Source organism: Haliotis rufescens, unplaced genomic scaffold (assembly GCF_023055435.1).
Source record: "Haliotis rufescens isolate VD_foot unplaced genomic scaffold, xgHalRufe1.0.p SCAF_18, whole genome shotgun sequence".
In the NCBI taxonomy this organism is placed as follows: Eukaryota; Metazoa; Mollusca; class Gastropoda; order Lepetellida; family Haliotidae; genus Haliotis; species Haliotis rufescens.
The window spans coordinates 2693460-2704355 of record NW_025963868.1 but is presented as its reverse complement, the minus strand read 5'-3'; positions in this window follow the sequence as shown (position 1 = coordinate 2704355).

Sequence of the window (10896 nt, the reverse complement as noted above, 5' to 3'; positions counted from 1 at the left end):
CACGAGAATGCGCGATCGCGAGATTTGGCCAAAATCTTGCGTTCTCGCATTCTCGTGTTTTTGGTACATAGCACATAGTACATTTTTTTTAGAAGTCGACAATGCATTAATGCGGCATTTGGACATGATGTAAAATCTCGCAGTCTCGCAATCTTGACTTGTCCAATGAGGTCACAAAAACACGACCACGAGAATGCGACATTTCGTTTCTTCGCGTGTGGACACCTTAGTTCTCTTTTGGTCATGCTTCCTTCATGCTTCTTCAGTCAAGTTATGACTTGAGCTTGAAAATGTTTTGTAATTTACATACACAAAATCCTATGAAGAGTAGAGTAGAGTTATCTTCTGTTGTTACAGTTTCCTACGTACTTTAAATGAAAACCCTTAACATGCTCAATGAAATTTAACAAAAGAAATTGTGTACATGAATGTCCAATTATAATGTAAACATTAAAGTGTCGGGGAGCTGGAAACAAAATATGTCAGTGAGAGAATAAATATTGCTTAAAACCGCATCAGCAGTACTGCAGCTATTCGCGGCTACACCGTCAGTTACAGAAATTCTCACAGACCAATTTGTAGCATTCGGCTAAAATGAGATTGTCTGATGTTTTTATACGACGCCTTATTCGCCATACAAAATTAATTAACAGATTTTCATCCGCTCCCACCTGACTACAAAACATCCTGCCTTACATTATTCTAATGCCTCCTTGTTCCTTAAAATAGAAATAACGCTAACATGAGTGTTCCTACTTTCTTTACTTGATGAAATGCTATAGTAGAAAAAACAGTTATCCAGCAAGATACATTTTTTGGTCCCCAGAAGCATGTTACATAGTAAACTGACTTGATAAGTTGAATAGCAGTGAGCGTGGTTGTAAATGCACAACTGAGTAAGCCGTCACTACTCAGTTAAGTAATTAAGAGACAACTGCAAGTGCTGAGACCCACCCGACACTATTTGCCCTGTTAATCCCTAGTTCACAATGAGTTGCCATTGAGTTCATTTTGCTATTTAGCTGTTTTTAGAGTAGCAAGGTAATAAACATCAAAGGTGGGGCAGGCTTTGATCATGTGTCCTGTAGAAGAGATGATGTCACTTGTTTTATGCTTATTTAGGATTAGCTACATCCCTTAATGCTATCAAGGCAGCCCTTGAGATTATCAGACAGTTTGGCTGGACACAAACTGATTTCTCCCTTGTAGCACACTATGTGTCAGACAAGGACTTTGACCACTCTGTGCAGATGCATATCAATGTATAAAGAACATTGGGTAGATGGTTCAATAATGGCACGCAAGTCAAAGTTGGTTTCACTGTATTTAGAAACAGACGATGGATCAAATACTTTATAACAGTAATTATTATTAATTTAAACTTTGCCAGACCAATATATTTGGCAGAGTTGCATGTTATTGTTAATCTTCATTAAGTTAATTTAAAAAAAAAAAGATAGGATAAATTAATGGTAGATATTAAATATCCATAATAACTTAGATAAATACTTCTACAGTTTCATCCTAAATTGTCAAAATTTGAATTTCAATATAGCTTCCAATAACAAACGAATGAATTTGGTGAGAATATCTTTTTTCTGAAATCCTAATGTACTTTCTTTTGTATTTGGTGTGGTAGGGTAGACTAGTGGGTAAAACGTTCTCTGAAACCCGGGTTCGATTCACCACATGGGTACAATGTGTGAAGCCCATAGCTGGAATATTGCTCACAAGCTGCATGAAACTATACCAACTCACTCGCTCATTATGTTGTATTTTGAGATCACTTACATGACCTGTGTGATTGAAAGTTTTGATTATTATTAACAGTTCTGTTTTTATGTATAAGAACCTATGTAACTTAGTTTTGCATTGTCTTGTTTACCCTTCCTTATATTTGATGTAATGCAAACATTCAAGCAAAATTCAGGTAAACCTGTGGCCCTACAGGTATTGTTTTAGAAGACCGGATACATTTTCGTATTTTCTGAACATTTTTCTGTTTGCAATGGCTTATTTACATGTTCAAAGATTGGTTAAATGTCAGTTGCAAGATAAATTATCAATACCTCACTGTTCGAGAAAACAACTTTTGTAAATATGTGTGTGTTTCACAATTTTGAATAAGTTTCCAAAGATGTTATGAATTGTTTCAGGTACCTGGATTTCACAATCTGACACCAGCTACATCCTGCTCAGACATGTCAGACAAGGGACCCGCCGGATGATGAACAATCCTCCCGATAACAACCAACAGATTCACCTCAGAAAGTGATGATTCTGAATGAATAATGCCACATCAGTGTGACTGTAGGTGGTTTTATTATGACACTAATCAAGTCTGAATGAATTTATGCCAAAGCACTGTGACTATGTCCAGGTTGTGTACACCGACGCTGACTATACAAATCTGAATGACTTTTGTGGTTTACTGCAGAAACATAATTGACTTTAGATATTCTTCTTCCATGAAATCCTTGTGAGATTTGACTAATTTGTTTATTTAGAAAATGGCATTGAAGCGTCTGTTTTGTAAGTTCTTGCAAACACTACTGGTTACTTTATGCTAGTTCCTCTTCTTGCTTGATCAAATTTCAATTTCTTATATGTACCAATGAAATGTCATATAATCAACAAATATGATTTTTTTCCAAAAACATTATTTGTTTTGCTTCATAAGTGTTTGGAATAATATATGATGTTAACTAAGAGCTAGGTTGCACCTGATTTATTTATCTGCTATATGATCAAGCTAATAGATCCATTTGTAGAGAGAGCTGTATTTCATTTATTGTGTTGCATAATGTTATGATACCAGACTGCAATGTGATTACTCCTTGTATAGTTATACTTATACAAATACTGTAAATCTCATTATGCATATATCATTGATGTAGACTGAGAATTGAAAACATAATTATGCAAATTAGATGGCATTTTATAGGTTTTCAATAACTAATGTATACATTCTTTCTGTGCATATGCTCTTGCAATCATTTTGTCACAATTTAATGTCTTTTGTCAACTTTTGTTGTTTTAGTAATTGTCATACATTGTTATTGTTTTGTTTACATATTGAACTGCAAACTTATGATTGTTTACTTTTCCTTTTGCAGTCAATCTTCCAATTCAAAAGCTGGTATTGATTGATAATTGATGATGAGATGAGAATGAGAATGAAGATGGAAATGTAAATGTGAATAGTACTTTTGATCTCGGATGAATTGACATTTATTGTGATCCTTACATTCATTGACATTTTGACCCTATCCATGTGAATCAGAAATGAGAAAGCTAAATGAGAAGTTAATTGAATAAATCAGAAACAATAGAAGAAGATTATGCATCGCTATTCAGTAGTATTTCAACTAGAAAAAGGAAAATGACTGATAGAGGGTTGCTTTACACTGAAGAACAGAAACATAGATTATTGATATTAACTTTCAGACAGTTAAAAGCAAAGCAGGACAGTGTTCAGTCTTTGATGTCGGACACGCGTGATGTTGGGAGGATGCAGTTTGAGCACAAACGGTACATGACATTGCTAGATAAGTACTACAGTGTGAAAGAAGAACACACAAATCTGTTAGATATTACTGAATAGACATTATATGACCAGAAAGTTGACATAGAAGACACTCTTGTAAAAAGACAATTTTAACAAAACCTTGAGAAATGGTTTCATGATAACAGTGTTGTAAGTAAAGTAAAATCTCGCAGTGTTAAGTCTTCCTCTGCCCGAAGTTCAACCTCATTGTTCAAGTTAAAACATACACAAGAGTGGGCAGAATTGTTAGCAAGGGCTTCCGCGTTAAGAGACGTAGGACGCTTAGAAATGGAGAAGCTTAGAATTCATATGGAAGAGAAAAAATTGAAGTTGAAAACAGAAATAGCAGCACTAGATGCCAAGACTAGAGTTGTTGGAGAATATGAGAGGGAAATCGGTGACGAATTAGAAGTCCTATCTGCACAAGGTGAAGATCCACAACAAACACGTGTCAAATCCCGGCCAGTAGAAAATTATGTCAGATTCGCTCCTCAAGAGGAAAATCACTTCCCACCAAAACAGGAAGTTGAAGATCTGAATATGACTCACGTGAAGAATGAAATGACAAGAGAATATGCCCCTCCTGAATTCTATCCAAGAACTGTTCCTCCTCAACAGGTATACAGAACGGAAACAACACTACGGTATCAACCTGACCACTACTACCCACAAACATATCCTGGTGTCATGACAGCTCCAGGCAATTGATACGCAAGTCCTCTACTAGAATACTCATCTGTTGTCAAACATCGCAAACGACCTCAAGTGGAAATGAAGATATTCTTGGTGTAATCAAGACACCATTGCTTCAGCATTTATCAAGCGAGCATTCAACTGGCCATTGATTAAAGTGGACAATCCAAAGGCACTGGACGAGTTTGCACTTTTCCTCACAGAATGTGAGAATGCAATCAAGAGCATACACTCCATGAAGTTCTTGATTACATGAGAAAACTCGTAATAAAGCTGCCATATCACTATCACGATAGATGGAGAAACATTGAACAGAACATCAGGGTCTTAAGGTAGAACCATTCCATTTAGCGCACTTGTAGAGTTCGTCAGAAGAGAGGCAAAAAGGCAAATGATCCAGTCTACGGTAAAAAAGACCTCAGTGAAATGTCAAAGACACCAGATAAATGGTTCAAGTCCAAGCCAAAGGTCATCTCTACAAATCTCTCTCAGGATGATCATCAAAGGCTCAACTAGACAATAGACATGATCGACATAGAACAAGCAAGGAAAGCAGTTCCAATACAATGAGTTGAATGGGGGCTGGAGGGGAAGAATGTACCATGGCAATAAATCCTGTGATACTGAGAAGGAAAGGAAGTAGTCACGCTATCAGAACCTACGCCTTTCTGGACCCTGGAAGCAGCGTTTCCTTCATCACTGACAGCATGAAACAGAAGTTAGGATGTGAGGGTAAAAGATTAAAGATAACTCTGGAGACAATGGGACATTGACACTCTATGATAACCTACAGCATCAACAACAATATCAGCCCTAAAAACCAAGCCTCAACTAGGAAATACCCTCTTCTTCCCCCAAATTCACAAAGAATAACAAACTACCTAACAGAACACAACCTAAATAGCCTAAAACAAAACACTAAAAACTCCAAAATCAAAACTAGAAACCCCTAAAATAGACACAACATCAGCCGACACTCTAAACAAACACTCCGATCCCATCTCAGCTAAATACTCTACTCTGGCATACATCCACGAAAACTGGCCAAATTGGTGTCACATATATACAGACGGATCTTCAGATCCGGTCTCCAACCACACAGGTTTCAGAGTCCACATATCTCAACCAAAAAAACATACAAAATCATTTCGACTCCCAAACAACCAGTCCATTTTCACTACTGAGCTTATGGGCATGGCCACAGCCCTCCACAACCAACAAACCAAAAATTACCCAAAAATCCTAATATTAACAGACTCTCTCAGCGGCCTTCAAGCTCTAAAAAATAAAAACACCAAAACCCGCCCCAAACTCATAAACCAAATACTCAAAAGCACAAATGACCTAACTAGGGCAGGCAACAAATACAATTCATCTGGATCCCAGCCCATGTAGGAATCTTTGGAAACGAAAACGCGGACAAGGCCGCAAAACTATCCATTAAGCTACCTGAAATTAGCCTTAACCTCCCATTATCTAAATCAGAAATTAAAAGCATCACTAAAAGGAAAATCTCTAAAAAATGGCAAATCGTTTATCAAAAATCAAAATGCCAACTAAAAAAGGTCCTCCACAAAGCCTAACTAAACCAAAAATCCTCCACCCAACCAAAAGAATAGACAGGCTTATCACTAAACTACAAACAGGGCACACCAATCTAAATAACCACCGGCAAAAATCAGACCGCAAACACCAGGTGTTGCCCACGCTGTACCTGTCTAGAAACACCAGAACATGTCCTCCTACATTGCCCACACTGTCAAACACAACGTAAAACACTAAACAATTCTATAAACCCAAATATAACACCACGGCTAGAATCAATCCTAAACACCCCCAAACGTTCAGATACTTTTAAGGCCCTAGGCGTCTACTTAATTAAAACCAAATTCATTAACCGCATCTAAACACTAAAACACCCCTAACCCCAACCATATAAAACCAAAACCATAAAACACCACACATTCCCTTAGGACTACCTCCTCCACCCCTGGTATTTTCCAAATCTCCAAATTTCAAAAACAATATATAAGCAGCCAATAAAATCCCATCCTGGCTGTGAACTCCCTTTCCCCCCTTTTTGGCCAATACACTAAATGGCCTGGCCGGCCCGTGTGCGAAATACGCTGGTGTCGGAAAGCGCACGTAAAATCTCCAACTTAAGTAAGTAAGTTAGTAAGTAACAACCTGGAAGTAAGTGATCTGACAGGAAAGAACTTTGTACAGTTGCCCAAGCTCTACACAAAAGATAGAAGGCCTGTGACGCATCAGCATATTCCAACCCAAACCAATATCGCTGGATGGCCACACTTGAGAGGGTGATTCCCTTCCTCAGATTGATTCTGAGAAAGGTATACTAATAGGCAACTGCGTTCCATATGCCTATTCTCCTCTGCATGTCAAGAAGGGACCTCAAGGAAGTCCACATGCAACGTTCACCAGACTGGGATGGGTAGTGTTAAATGTGGTGAGACATACAGATGTACAGAACAGCGTCACTGTCAACAGAGCTGATATAACTGCTATTCAGGAAATAGAAGAGTTGAAGAAACTTGGTCAGCTTGTCCAACAGTCAATCAACTATGACTTCCCAGAACGTGTCATCGACGACAAACGCCAACCATCACACAATGCTATCAGATTGATGGAGAAGGTCCATCAATCAATCTTTATTCATGGTACTTATGAGGCCAAAGGCCTATAGTACATTGTGTGGGGCGTGTTACAAATTCATACATTTTCTTAGTTTCATGGCATGATAAATGAACATTGATAAATTTCTAATAGTTTCTGTACAATCACAAGTCATTAATTTACAAAATGTGTTACCATTTGGGTTGCGGTAGAAATAGTTATTTAGATATTTTGCTCTTAAATCTTCATACACTGGACATACACATAAAAAGTGATATTCATCTTCAGTACAATCAGTTTTACAAATCATACAAAGTCTGTGTTCTCTTGCAATACCTTCATATCTGCCTGTTTCAATAAATAGATCATGTGAGCCACAACGGAATCAAGAAAGAGCTTTTCTAAACTTATGTAAATTTACACTTAATAGATAAGGTTCTAGTATAATAGTAGTCTTAAATGTAGTGTAGTAGTTTGCTTTTCTAGAACTGGACAAAGAACCATGCCATTTTTGAATGTACATATCTTTTAAAGTCTGTGTCAAACGGGAGAAGAAATGTTGTGGCATATCTACATATTGCTGTAACCAAATATAACCATATCCACATTCGTATAACATGTTTTTAACTTTTGATGCCCAATTTTGTTTCCCATGGCTGTCGTAGAGAAGCATCATATTATAACATTTTTTCGGGTACCTTGAAGATGGCATATTTAATAGGTTGACCCAGTATTTAATAACCTTTAAATAACTATTGATATACATGGGAAACCTTCCGCATTCACTATATACCCTTTTACCCCCAAGAACCGTTTACATGCATATAAATGTATTTTCTCAATAACATCCAAATGTTCTAGGCCCCAAATTTCTGATCCATACAATAGCATCGGGCTTATTTTTGTATCAAATATTTTAAAATAAACATCATATGTAACATTGTCCAGAACTCTAAGACTTTTTAATATGCCTACAAAAGATTTCTTGGCTTGCAATGAAATGTTATGTGCATTCATTGACCAAGTTGATCTACTTGTAAAACACAAGCCTAAGTATTTATAAAATGGAACAACTTCTACAGGCTTCCCTCTGTAAAACCATTTTTCTTTTCTGGATATGTTACCACCATTTTTAAAAACTACAACTTTGGTTTTATCCATATTTACAGTAAGTTTTGACTCGTCACAATAACTCTCTAATACATGTATTTGCTTTTGCAGGCCAGATATTGTGCTCGAGAACATGACTATATCGTCAGCGAAAAGAAGCAGAGATAATTTAATAGTTTCGGGGTGCAGTTGTATTCCATCAGTGCAATTGTTTTGGATTTGATATGCCAAATCATTTATGAAAAAGGAAAATAAGAAGGGACTTAATATACACCCTTGTCGGACACCCCTGCTACTTACAAAAGTATCCGATATAGCGTCATTGTTCCGGACACACACCTTAACATTTTTATATAGAGAGCATAATAACTTTCCAATTTTGCTACTTAGCCCATGTCTTTGAAAGAGTGACCACAAGTTATCCCTTTTCACAGAGTCAAAAGCTTTTGCAAAATCTACGAATACAGCATAAAGCTTCCCTTGTTTCACTGATAGATATCTCTGAATTATAGAATATAGGAAGCAAATGCATATAAACGCATTGTCAGTGGTGGAGTATCCTTTTCTAAAACCTGCTTGTGACTCACTTATCTTATCCAAAGAATCCGCCCAGAAAACAAGTCTCTTATTTATAATTTAAGTAAATATTTTACTGAATGTACTTAGGAGAGTTATGCCTCTGTAATTATTAACAACTCTTACCAAAATTATTCAAAGATGAATCCACAGAAAATCTTTTTAAGCTGAAATTGTCTAACAGAAATCCCCATACACTGTTATCATGACCCTCGAGATATTCAAGGATATCATCTTCTACAAAATCAGATTCAGTGCTAGTTCTGGCATTCAAGTCTCCCCCAATCATCAAATAAACATCATCACAATGTGCTAGTGTATCAAGTAAGTCATTTTGTAATATTTGTATGCCATTTTTGCATTGCCTCAAAGGGTTTGTGTACCAAGTTGAACATTCAGGGTGAACATAGACACATGAATATAGCAAATCATTTTTAAATCTAACAGCATGAAAATGCCACTGTCGTAAACTTTAGACCATTTTACATATTTAACAAGTCGCTGTCTAACTAATATGGCAATACCACCCGAAAGTCTACCAAAGTTGGAAATCTTTTCAGCTTCTTTGATCCATAACTTGAATCCTGGAAATATCAAACTTATGTCTATATCTTTCATCCATGTTTCTCTTATCCCGATGAAGTCAAATGAGTTTAAATAATTGGTAAAGTCCTGATCAGTTAATTTAGAATTAAGTCCTGATACATTCCAGAAAACAAATGTTCTTTTCTCAAATGTACAATCATCGACATCATCTGTCGTATCTACATGAGGCGTCCTACAATCACGCTCGGTCTCGTCGCACCCCTAGTGGGTTGCTGTCCTGTCCCAGGCCTTAGAGCGAGAACTCAGAAGTTGTGGTCCTGAGTGTGAACCTTCCCGTCTATGTCCTTGTGAGGGTGATGTTCTGATGTTCTGGCTATCCCTTCTCTCCCGTCTGTGTGCTGTAGTTCTCTCTGGTGTCTCTTGGCTATCTCTCATCTCACTATCCTTATTCACATCCTCGACAAGTTTGCCTCTTTTATAAAAAAACCTCTCATCTGGATTTTCACGTCGTAACCTGCCTAGCTCTTGTCGCTGGAAATATGTTAGGTCATTAGCCACACCATATCCCATTTCTCTCAGGGTATCCCTGAATCCAAGTGTTTGGATTTTATCATCCCATTGTGCCATTTTCACTATAAGAGGGCGGGGTTTATTTGTTGTTTTGCTGGATATCCTGTGTGCACAGGCTATGTCCCTATCAGCAAGTTCCTCATATGTAGGATTCTTATTGCTGGCTCTATTAAAAATGTCTAGTATCTTTTCCTTGCACACTTTATAAGATTCTTCTACTCCCTCTGGTACCCCAGGTCAAGGAGAGTATAACACTAAATGATGGACATTACACAATACCCCCTTCCATTCAAGAGTGACTCAGTCTGCCTCCCAGACAACCATTACCAAGCGTATCAGAGACTGATGAATCTGAAACAGAAGATGAAGAGAAATGATGGATTTCTCAGCGACTACAAAGACTTCATGAATAACATCCTGGAAAAGAACTATGCTCAAAAGGTACCTGATGATGAACTGAGACGTGACAATAGAAAAGTTCATTCCCCATCATGGTGAGTATCACCCTCACAAACCAGACAAGATTTGAGTGATGTTTGATTGTGGAGCTACACATTGAGGGACAACACTTAACAATCTACTGCTTCAAGGCCCTGACTTACCCAACAGCCACATCAGAGTATTACTGCGATTCAGACAAGAGCCTGTAGCCCTAATGGCTGATATAGATTCTATGTTCTATCAGGTACGAGTCCCACAAGATGACAGAGACTTCCTCAGGTTCTACTGGTGGCCAGATGGAGATCTTCAATCAGAACGTGCAGTATATCGCATGTGTGTGCACTTGTGCAGAGCAGTATCATTGCCCAGTTGTTCGACAGGTGCTTTACGCCAAACTGCAGAAGATAACAGGGAAATGTTCAATCCTCTCATAACCGATGTCATCCTCAGATCCTTCTAGGCAGATGACCTGCTGAAATCAGTTGAGAATGAAGACATAGCTAAATCTCTTGTAACTGATGTGAGTGAACTGTGTGCATGGTGAGGTTTCCGTGTTACCAAAATGGATGAGTAACAGACACACTGTAGTTGAGAGCATACAACCTAATGAGAGGGCAAAGAGTCTGAAATCTATCGACCTGAAATCTGATTAACTCCATGTCGAAAGAGCTCTTGGTTTGACATGGTCAATAGAGAAAGACTGTTTTCAATACAACATTAAAGTGAAAGACAAACCACTAGTAGAGGAATACTCTCCATGGTCGACTGAGTATATGACC